Source organism: Lissotriton helveticus, chromosome 4_1 (assembly GCF_964261635.1).
Source record: "Lissotriton helveticus chromosome 4_1, aLisHel1.1, whole genome shotgun sequence".
NCBI classification, from domain to species: Eukaryota; Metazoa; Chordata; class Amphibia; order Caudata; family Salamandridae; genus Lissotriton; species Lissotriton helveticus.
This window is the reverse complement of record NC_136063.1, coordinates 807,812,375-807,823,263: the sequence shown is the minus strand read 5'-3', so window position 1 is coordinate 807,823,263 and position 10,889 is coordinate 807,812,375. Positions and strand designations below refer to the sequence as shown.

The window sequence follows — 10,889 nt, the reverse complement described above, 5'->3', positions numbered from 1 at the left end:
CCCTAAACATCTGCTCTCCCATGAGCACGAAAAAGCAGGGGCAAAGAGGAGTGTATTGGCACACAAGATTGCTAAAACTATAAAAACGGGGTGGACACAACTACATTTCCCTAGATTCCCAGGGGTTTTGTAGTATAATCTGTAGTCCTGTAGTGCGGAGAATAGCGGTCGGAGCATTTATCTCATACAACGAGTAATAAGGAATAAGCGATAGAAAATTGCATCATTGCAAGGCTCAAGCTGAATTCACAAAACATTAAGATAAGTGTTTTTGAACACATTCAAAACCTACATAGGCTCTGTGAAATCGGCGATAAAACACAAAAGTACTACATTTCCCTATAGCCTCGGGAGGGCGCGCTGATATGACATCACAGCGTCAGCCAACCAGGGATTCTGCCTAATAGACCTCCTTCTGACCGTCTGGTACCTCCCACAGACAGCCCAGAAGGACGTCTGGAGTACCGACGGACAGGTAGGCAGACAGGCTCCGCTGGGCGACAATTGGACTAGCAGCGAGATCAGAAGGTTTGTGATAGTTGTTGGAAGGGGTAATTAAAAAACTGCGGGCGCGGCAAAACAGCTGAGATCACGCTTGCCTAAAACGATAGCAAGCATTCTCTACATGCTTAGAAACGGCGCGAGGGATGGCTGCTGTATTTTTGGGTCACGATACAGACACACAGCGTATGATAGCTTTCAACAGCATTCGGCCGGTGGATGGTTTTGTCTCGCTTTACTTAAAGAGTGGTGCGATGTATATTGAGCGTGAGTCATGGGCTCTTTCCATCGTATTTACCGCACCTAATGAGTAGTTGACATAGCAAACTACTATGAGAGCGCATGCATTTTGATCACAATAGGTTATGCGCTATAGGATGCAGGTCATAGAAACTCACCCATGACGAGACTTGTGAGTAGACACTGCTCCATTAGTATTCTTGTGAACATGATGACTGCTTGTACAGACGCTGTGCCTCAATTCACCTAGGATGCCAAGGGTGACCTAATTGGTCAATGACTACTACGTTTATAATAAGAAATGAAGGTTCTATTCACACATGTTAGATCTAGTAAAGACGTGCAGTTTTGTTGTGCAGCAGCGAGGTGCTTCCTCTGATCTGTTTCATTTGTTTGGCTTGAACAGAGCGGTGCTCCGTGTTACCTGAGCTGTGGCCAGGTGAGGGGGGGCGACATTCTCCTACAAATTGGGTGAGTGTGAGTTATATGTTCTTCGCACATATGATAATGAGACACATTGAAGGTCTAGCTCTCAAGGTACACCCATTGGAGGTGACATGATGTTTTGCAGTACATTTACCTGACTGGATATGCTAATTCAGCAGCTGATTTTTTTTTAAATATGACAAAATCACTAATGATATGTACATTTCTCTCATCTTTGTGTGTGTGTATGTTTGTCCACTTGGTGCACTCCGACAATTTGAATACAGGAGAACTTTCAGGTGATATTTATTTTAATTGTCACATTATTTTCTAATTTGAATCACATTATTACACATAGCAGTAGCGAAAATAGGTCCTGATGAAGCAGCAAGGTGACCTATGGGCCCATTGACAGTCTGCAGAAACATGTCGACCACTTTGTTTATCTGTGTAGTTATTTGCTAAAGCTACCATTTGCACTGTTTTTAATATTGAGAGAAGGGAGGTGTCCATTAAACATATTTTCCTCCTTTTACTCGATTTTAGCTATAGCACTTTACACACTTTTTGGTTTATATTATTTAGCACTGCTTTTCAACTACCTCCTGATACCTGATATTGATTACATCATAGACTGTATGGGATTTATGTGAGGGATTTGGTTAAGTCTGGCCAAATCTTGCACTGGGTACTCGATTTCCCATGTGCACTTTGAAGGTTCCCAAATGATGTAGGGCGGTATAGGGTGGAAGTCTGATGGGATCTCTTTGAGCATTTGGAGAGACCCTCTGACAGATTTTGCTATTTGATTTGATTATAGCACACACCATCATTCGGACGAGGCATACACACTAGGTTTTTTTGACCCCTTGCTACTCTTAGGTTGGTATACAAGTAATTGTCAGGGTTGTAGTATTGGAAGGTCGTTAAACATTCCCTGGGACCCTCTTTCTGTGGTTTAAATAGTGTTTGAGCAGCTTTGGCTGCGGGTCCGTTTTTGTATATTTTTTGTATATTAGTTCTAAACTGCATTCAAGCCACGCTTACGTGGTGGTCAGAGTAGAGGCGCCTTGCCAGCTGTGACACTAATTTCACCTATTACTCATTTCTTGATCATTCCCCCACTAACATGGCCACGAATCTAGGCCTAGCTTTTGATGAGGCAGAAGTACAGAATATATTGTCAGAGAATCCTAGTATGCTAGAACTCTTACCGACTATCCAGGTCAATGCCGATGAGGGGTGGGCCAAGGTCCTCATATTGAAAAAGAATCAGGAGAGGGTGTGTGTCCATGGCATTACCATGGCGGAATATTTACGTGGAAATTGTGCCCCTAGTGGACTCATAGTGACAAATGCTCCACGCCTATTCTTAGATGACAAAGAATTTTTAAAAGACTGGTCTCTCATAGCGTGGAGATGCACGCGTGATTGGCTAGTGTTGATCATCAAAACGGCTAAAAGAACTGCCGATAAAATTCTTGTTGAAATTCAACTTCTCGAAGGCCAGATCAAGACTACTATTTCCTCCAGCAAGGTGTTTTCGAAACACCAAGAAGACGGAAATAAGACAAGTAAAGAATTCCGGGATTCTATCTTGTTTACCAAGCTGGAGAAGTTCAAAAAGGACCTGGCGAAGTTTGCAATGGACAAGATATATCCATACACCAGTGACGACTATACCCCATCAGCGCACAACAAATATGGGCGCCAAGGGGGATCCAATTATGGTACCTCCAGTTCCGATGGGGGCTCAAGCGACTCTGATTCATCCAATCAAGGCAATTTCTACACTAAGCCAAGAGGTAGAGGAAACAACAGGAAGAACTGGAGGGGATATGGACAACAATTTGCTCAACCACAAGGGGCACCTTGGTGGCAACCCACGCCGTGGGGCCCTCCACCCTATCCTCCCATGATGGGTCATTTTGGCCCGCATCAAGCTTTTCAGAATTTCAATCAACAGCCTTTTTTAGGGTTTGGCCGGAGGTCACGAGGCCAACAACGAACATCACAACAAGGCCAGGTTCGCTGGAACTTACCCCCTCAGACCATGGATCTGAGAAGCGGAAAGAAAATCAACCAGGATCAAGCAGGGACATCGACAGGGCCTGCCTTGTAATAAATCTGAGCTCTCACTCCCTTACCAGCACAGAAGAACAGGTTCTCAATAAAGGCTTGGGCTTCGTGTCTACCAATAAAGGAGATCCTTTTGTTGCCCAGACTGAAATGGGCAAGTTTTTTAGAAAAATTTGGCTACATTACCTGTTTGCCGGTAAGAATTCAACCTCACAAGAGAGTCAGAGTGCTGACCTAAACCCTGGTCTCAAGAGACCTTCTACATTCAACCCCACTACGACAGGTCTTCCAGCGAAAGTGCTCACTTTTGAAGAAGCTGTTGACCATGATTTGAAAGAACTGCTTCATCTAAACACAAGACCCTTCAACAATTCTTCCAAGAAAGAACAAGAAGCGATAAGAAACTTGGCCAACTGTGGTAAATAAATAAATAATACCCTATTTTTGACTAGACATATATCATAACAGATAGCTCAATAAATAAGAGTCAAGATTCGAGGTAGTAGGAGTTTTGCAGGTTTAATACAGCATAAGGACAGGAACAGGACAACCTGCATAGGAATAGGCTGACAGGGCCCAGCAGCTGCTGGGGCTGGGTCTGGGATGAGCGCGCTGGCTTTTAATAACAATACATGAGCATATATACATAACGCAAACACATAGCATTACATTGCAGTAGGCGTAGCAGTGGGTGGAGCAGAAGGCGTGACGCGTAGCAGTCGCGAAAGATAAGGGTAAAAGTAGGTGTAACTGGGCGTATACATAGACATGTGGTGCAGACGTAACAGGATATGTCATGGATGGGGCGGAAACATTGGAGGGGGCTACCTAAGGAGCCGGGACCTCTAACCTGATGGTGCGCGCAAACTGGCAATGACGTATTACTAGGAGAAGCTGGGGGCTATGAACTCTGTGCTAGGAGCAGAGACTGAAGTCTGGAGGGTCGGAGCGACATGTACCTAAACCCTATCTAGTATCTGATGTTTAGAGAACATGTTGATATAAACTAGAAGTTAGGAGGGGAAAGGCTAACTTGATTCTAAGACTGGACCATGCATTATTCTACATGTAGTGCGTGATGAAGAATATGAAGAATATGAAATGACCATTAAATGCAGTATTTCTCTAACGTGGAGACGTGAAGGCTAGACAATGACGGAAACTATTGATGCAGTTCAGTAGCTTTAGGAATGCAGGGAAGGAGGGCTGAACTGATAACTGGAATCATAACATATTCTTGGCAGACTCAGAGGCTGAGCCAGGCTGGGCCGGGCACTGCGAGGCAGGAAGTAAGTGAAGGGTCGAGGATACAGGTGGGGGCTGTATCACTCCTCAGCGAGGCTTCAGGAGACAGGAGCTGAATCTGGTGTCCGGGCCCTTTTGAGGCCTAGAAACGGGGACTTTATAATAGAATAACGTGCACACTGAGAAACGTGGCAACGTAGTTTTACATAGACCTGATATTCGTAGTATTCACGAGGACTGGAAACTAGCATACTAGAGGTGGACACAACTGTAATTGCGTCATTAATCGGACATGGGGAATGCATATGCATATTTAATCATGCACACATAACATATGATGGATGACACGTAGGGACACAGAACATGACAAAATTTACTTTTCCACATTCCCTCCTTGTCACTACGTTTTCATCAGGAAACATCAATTTTCATGATACCGTCTATCATTTCATACAGTATCATTTGCTCGTCTCGAATTATCCTGGAACGGGATTTAGAACGGGGCTTGGGACTAGGAATACAAGAGGTAGCACAAATGCCGCAAATCGCAGGGCCACATTGTATACAGAGGCAGCAGCTGAATATGATCGCTACTGCAATACCTAGGAAGGACAATATTTTCCATCCCCATGCGGAAATTATATTCCAGAACCAACCGGACCATGTCCAGGTGCCTGGATCTTGGTGTATCAGATGGGCAATTTTATGGAGTCTGGTTATAGCTGAATAAACAGACGGCGCGTTATTTGGAATGAAAATGCAGCAACTAGATCCGATGACTCTACAGGCCCCGCCCCTATCGGCCAGTATGACGTCAAGGACGAGACGATTCTGTAAAACGACAAATCTCATAGCAGATTGCTCTTCGGTTAAGTTACCTAGAGCAGAGGCAGTCTCATTTATTACAGCTTCAAGGGTTCTGGTTAACCTACGGATTAACTTACTATTCTGGACAGGTCCTATAAAGAAGAAGAAACCTTTATTGAAATCGGTATATTGTTCTAGAGTAGTTTCAGTATAATCGACAATTGGGGACTCCCTTCTATGTCTAATGTGTACTAGATGTGTATTTCTATGATAATCAGATGGGGCTAGGAAAACAGGTGGCAGTAGGAAGGCAATGTAACAGGTTCCCTCCCAATCGAGGGGCAAACGAACATATGCGGTCTGACCACAAATAAAATATGAATGACGTGAAGCTTTGAAAATAGATTTCCCACTGTCACTATACTTGACAACAGTAGTACAATCACTATGTCCTACATGTACGGAACCATTATTTCGGACACATAATTCGCCTTTGACTGGTAGTACTGAAATAGCAGGTAAGTCTGGAGTAGTATCAGACTGAACATTCAAGACCATGAAATTCGACGAATAATTACCTAAATTATACACTTCATTCTCTGGATCTAACCCTGTTCGGTGGGGGAGACCTTGCTTGTCTGGGAAACATGTACTGTTAAGAAAAGACATATCTGTTGAGGATAACGTTAACGTGGACCATGCCCCACACGAACCATTATGTGAAAAAGGATAAGGAAAAAGTGGCAGAACTCCCTTCGGCATCTGGAAAGGGGGGAGTCGACCACACACCCAACAATTAGTGGCATTGCTGGTCTGGTGTGAGTAATGTAACATACGGATAAATGAGTTATTACGCATAGCGAGGCGGTAGGACAGTTCATGAGGGGGCAGATCACTAAACGTGTGCTCTACTGTAGCATTAGCAGACTTATTTACATGTGAAACTGGGAAATACAGGAAAAATGCATAACTCGTGCAGGAAATCATAATGCTGAGAAATAATATGAAACATAGAAAAACGATACATCGGATTGAGTTTTGACTAACTCTCTCACTATGGGGGTCTATTTTATACATGTCAGAAACAGTCTAACCGTTTCACCTAGGGGAGGACTTAGACAATCAAACTGACTGACTTATTTTACTAGACCGTAGTTTCTGTTTATACTCCTGTTGCGGAGTTTTCTCTAACAGGGGAGGGGTTGTAGCAATGTCTTTTGCGGGACAGTCCTTGAGAACAATGCCTTGGCAATCCTTCAAATCCTGGGAAATGTTCTTTAAGACGGGTTTTAGTCCATTAAAAAGTTTAATATGAGAAAGGTGCACCCAGCCCTTGCGTCCTTCCAACTTCACGGCTGTACGGGTGGTGAGGAGGACCTGTCGGGGCTCTTTCCAACGAGGCTCCAGCGGACTTGATCTGTCAAAGTTGCGGACCATCACCATGGATCCTGGAACGATTTCATGCGGTGCCACCTCGGTATTGTCTGGAAATGCGGCAGCAACCTGTGAACGACATGAGTTGAGGGCAGACATCAAGGAAGCTAGGTAATCTGTCAGCATATTACTTGAAACATCGGTAATACTTCGGGGTCTAGGAGTACCCCACATGTTAGGGGGGCGGCCGAATACGACCTCATACGGGGACAGACCTGATCTGGAATGTGCGACCATGCGCATATAAAATAAAGCGACTGGCAGAGCTACTAGCCAGTCCACACCTTTTTCTTTACATATTTTGGCGATTCGGATTTTCAGGGTCTGATTATGTCTCTCAACGAGACCGGCTGCTTCAGGATGGCGTACACAATGGAACTTCCACTGGTACCCTAGCAAAAGGGAAACGTGCTTCATTAACTCTGAGGAGAATGGCTGGCCGTTGTCAGAATATACGACTCTAGGGAGTCCATAACGAGGGAAGAATTCACGAACCAACTGCTTGGCAGTGGTCGCGGCTGTGTAATCTGGGACTGGATATGCTTCTGTCCACCTGGACAAAGCGCATACAACTACAAGGACATACTTGAAACCTCGACATCGCTCCATCTGAATATAATCCATCTGGAGGACTTCAAAAGGGTGATCAGGGGGCTGGAATCCACCTTGTTCCACCGGGACACTTTTACCTGGATTGAACTGACAACATATCATACAGGTACGGACTTTCTGCTTGGCTGCAGCTCGTAAATGCTTGTTGAACCAAATGTTCTGGATACTGTCTAACATAGCTTTTTCTCCTAAATGTGCTGGACTATGTGCGGTATTAATAATGACTTGAACCATAGAGTCGGGGAGAAACCATGTGGCTCTACCCTTTGTTAACCATCCTTGATCTGTCTGGACCCCTCCTTGTTCGGACCATTTCTTGATTTCTTCGGGAGTAGCATGTAACTGGATATCTATCACATCTTGTGTAGGGTCCTTAACTGTCATACATGTAATCGGATCTGGAGTGTGTGTCATGTTAACTGGAATGTCTGGAGTCTGTGCTGTAAGCTTGGCTGTGCGGTCTGCTAGATCATTACCCTGGGAAATAATGTCAGTGACTTTCGTATGTGCTTTGCACTTCATGATAGCAATAGATGTCGGTAAGTGTATGGCATCTAACAGAGCTTGAATAAGGAGACCATGCTGAATCTTGGTTCCATGAGAAGTCATGAAACCTCTCTCTTGCCAGAGCACTCCGAAGTCGTGTACAACTCCAAATGCGTAGCGTGAATCTGTGTAAACATTAACTTTCAGGTTCTTGGCGTGTATACAGGCTTGTGTCAGAGCAACTAGCTCTGCTGCTTGAGCGGACAGGGTGTCAATACGGTGTGTTTCAATAACTTCAGTGTCAGTAGTCACTGCATACGCGGCGACTAGTTCTCCTGTACTTGTTCTCATACATGAACCATCCACATAAAGTGTCAGGTCGGGGTCTGGTAACGGAGTATCTGTCAGATCTTGTCTTGGCTTTGTCGTAATGTTAACTACTTCCACACAGTCATGTGGGTCAGGATTTGGATTAACTGATGGTAACAGTGTAGCAGGATTTAAAATGTTGCAGCGTCTGATTTCTATGTGTGGCTGGAACAGTGTCAATTCATAACCTGTTAAACGTGCAATTGTCAAGTGCTGAGTTTGTGTTCGGTTCAGAAGAACTTCCACAGAGTGTGGAACTTGTACTGTCAAGGAATGTCCTAAAACTATGGAATCACTTTGTCTAATAGCTAGTGCTGTGGCTGCAACTGACTTGAGGCACGCAGGCAACGCCTGGGCGACTGGATCTAATGTGCTCGAAAAATAAGCACAGGGCTTGTATTGTCCTGCTTGATCTTGTGTGAGAACAGATAATGCTGTACCTTCACGTTCAGTGACGAAAAGTGTAAAAGGCTTACTGTAGTTCGGTGTAGCTAGAACTGGAGCTTGGCATAAAGCTTTCTTTAACTCATTGAAACTAAGTGTATGTTCAGATGTCCAAGGGAGAACAGTCGATGCGGCTGCCTCCTGGGTCGTTAACTGTATCAGTGGTTTGGCTAGAAATGCATACTGGGGAATCCATTGTCTACAGTAAGAAGTGAGGCCGATAAAAGCACGTACCTCCTTCTGGGTCTTGGGCTGAGGAAGACTCGCTATTAACTGGATACGGTCTGGTGTCAACTGCCTACCCCTCTTGGACAGTAAGTGTCCTAAGTAGACCACTTGCTGGACACAGAATTGAAGCTTCGAAGGGGACACCTTGTGCCCCATCTCGGCTAGGAAATACAAGACTGTAAGTGATGCCCGCTCGCAAGCACGTTCAGAACGGGCTGTGATCAGTAGATCATCGACATACTGGAGCAGGGCAGTGTCAGTTGGCATGTGAATGTTGTCTAGTTGTCTCTTAAGTGCTTGACTGTAAATACTAGGACTTTCTGTGAAACCTTGAGGAGCGCGTGTGAACATATAGCTCCTTCCATTTAAACAGAATCCGAAAAGGAACTGGCTGTCTGGATGAATAGGAACACTGAAAAATGCGTTTTTGAGGTCTATGACAGTGAAGAACGTGGCTTCGGAATCAATGGCTGTCAATAGGGAAGAGATGTCTGGGACAACTGGGTACTGAGGAATAATACATTTATTAAGCTCTCGTAGGTCGATCACTAATCGATATACTGGGGGTGCATTTGGATCAGTACGTTTCATGACTGGAATGATCGGAGAATTACATACATTGGAGTCAGTTTCTACAACTACTCCTTGAGCGATGAGCTCGTCAATAATTTTGGATAAGGCTGCTACAGCCTCGGGTGGCAATCTGTACTGTCTGATTCGTGGTAACACTACACCTGGTTTGAGAGTCACACGATAGGGTGTGATTTGCATATAACCTACATCAGTTGGACCTTGCGCCCATAAATGCTGTGGAACATTAGACAGTCTTGAATCAAAATCTCGTAATACATAGTGACCCTTGAAGTCACGTAGGAACAATCGTATTCCCTCTGGGGAACAGCATATAACTGCACCTAACTCTTTCAGTGTCTTAATGCCTAATAGATTTTCTGGACATGATTTAGTAAGTAACAGATCAGTAGTACGGGACAATGGACCTACTTCTAGAGTAACTGGCTTTGAAATCTCATTTACGATAGGTTTTCCTGAAAATCCAAGGGAAACATTTCTTGAGCCTGAGAGCGGAGCCCCTGGAACTTCGGCGTGACTAATTGTGGTCCTACTTGCCCCTGTATCAATTAAGAACTTTCTGTCTTTCCCTAATACTTGACTATGAACATAGGGACCTTCTTGATCTACAGGTATCTCGATGAGAGGCAAGCCTACCTCCCTCTCTAGGCTGTTTCATGAATACTGCTGGTACTCTGGATACTCAGACTGTGCATACTGGTACATCTGCGATGTAACGTGCTGTGTTGCAGCAATAGGCTGCGGAGCTGTAACTGTCTGTGGTGCATTCTGTGACTGAGGAGTCTGTGAAACTTGTTCTTGTCTAGGCGGACGTGGTCTTTCTTTTGTTTTACCGGTAGCTATGTTGTGTTTCAGAACTGCACACTCGTTTATAAAATGACCTGGCTGTTTACAATAATTGCAGTTCCCTTTAACGGGAGCTGCAGGATGACTGGCTTGATTCGGACCCCTCTTCTGACTGTCTTGAGGAACAGATTGTGCAACTAGTACTTTCATTTTCGTGTCTTTCATACGTTTTCTTTCGTGTTCTTGCTCTTCCCTGATTCTATTCTGGTGGTATTGGAGCATCTGGAGCATTTGGGACGGGGTATTAGCTTGCCAGGTACTTTCGACTTTCAAAACTCGATTTTTAACTTGCGGGCTTGAATTCTCGACTAATTTAGTAACAAAAAGGTGAGGGTATGACTCACTACTTGTCTTGAGGCCACTATTGATGCTAAAACATTTTTCAAACCTAGAATAAAAATCACTAATATCTTCCTCTTGTTTCTGTTTACAGGCTGAGATTGCATCCCAGTCTTCTTTTCTAGTTGTCAATAATCTGGGTAGAACTTGAATCAATAATTCTGGTAATTCTTTACATTTCTCTCCTAGACCGGTACCTGGTACTCGTGCCTTGTCTTCAGCTTCTAGAACTGCCCAATCTA

At 44.3% G+C, this 10,889-nt stretch overlaps 1 long non-coding RNA gene across 1 annotated transcript; it reads left to right on the top strand.

Annotated features, from left to right (window-relative positions):
• Nucleotides 1-427: 427 nt before the first annotated feature.
• Nucleotides 428-1,536, top strand: LOC144827340 (uncharacterized). Its single transcript, XR_013610145.1, has 3 exons — nucleotides 428-475; nucleotides 1,148-1,212; nucleotides 1,455-1,536. It is a non-coding gene; the product is annotated as an uncharacterized LOC144827340 (long non-coding RNA).
• Nucleotides 1,537-10,889: the final 9,353 nt, after the last annotated feature.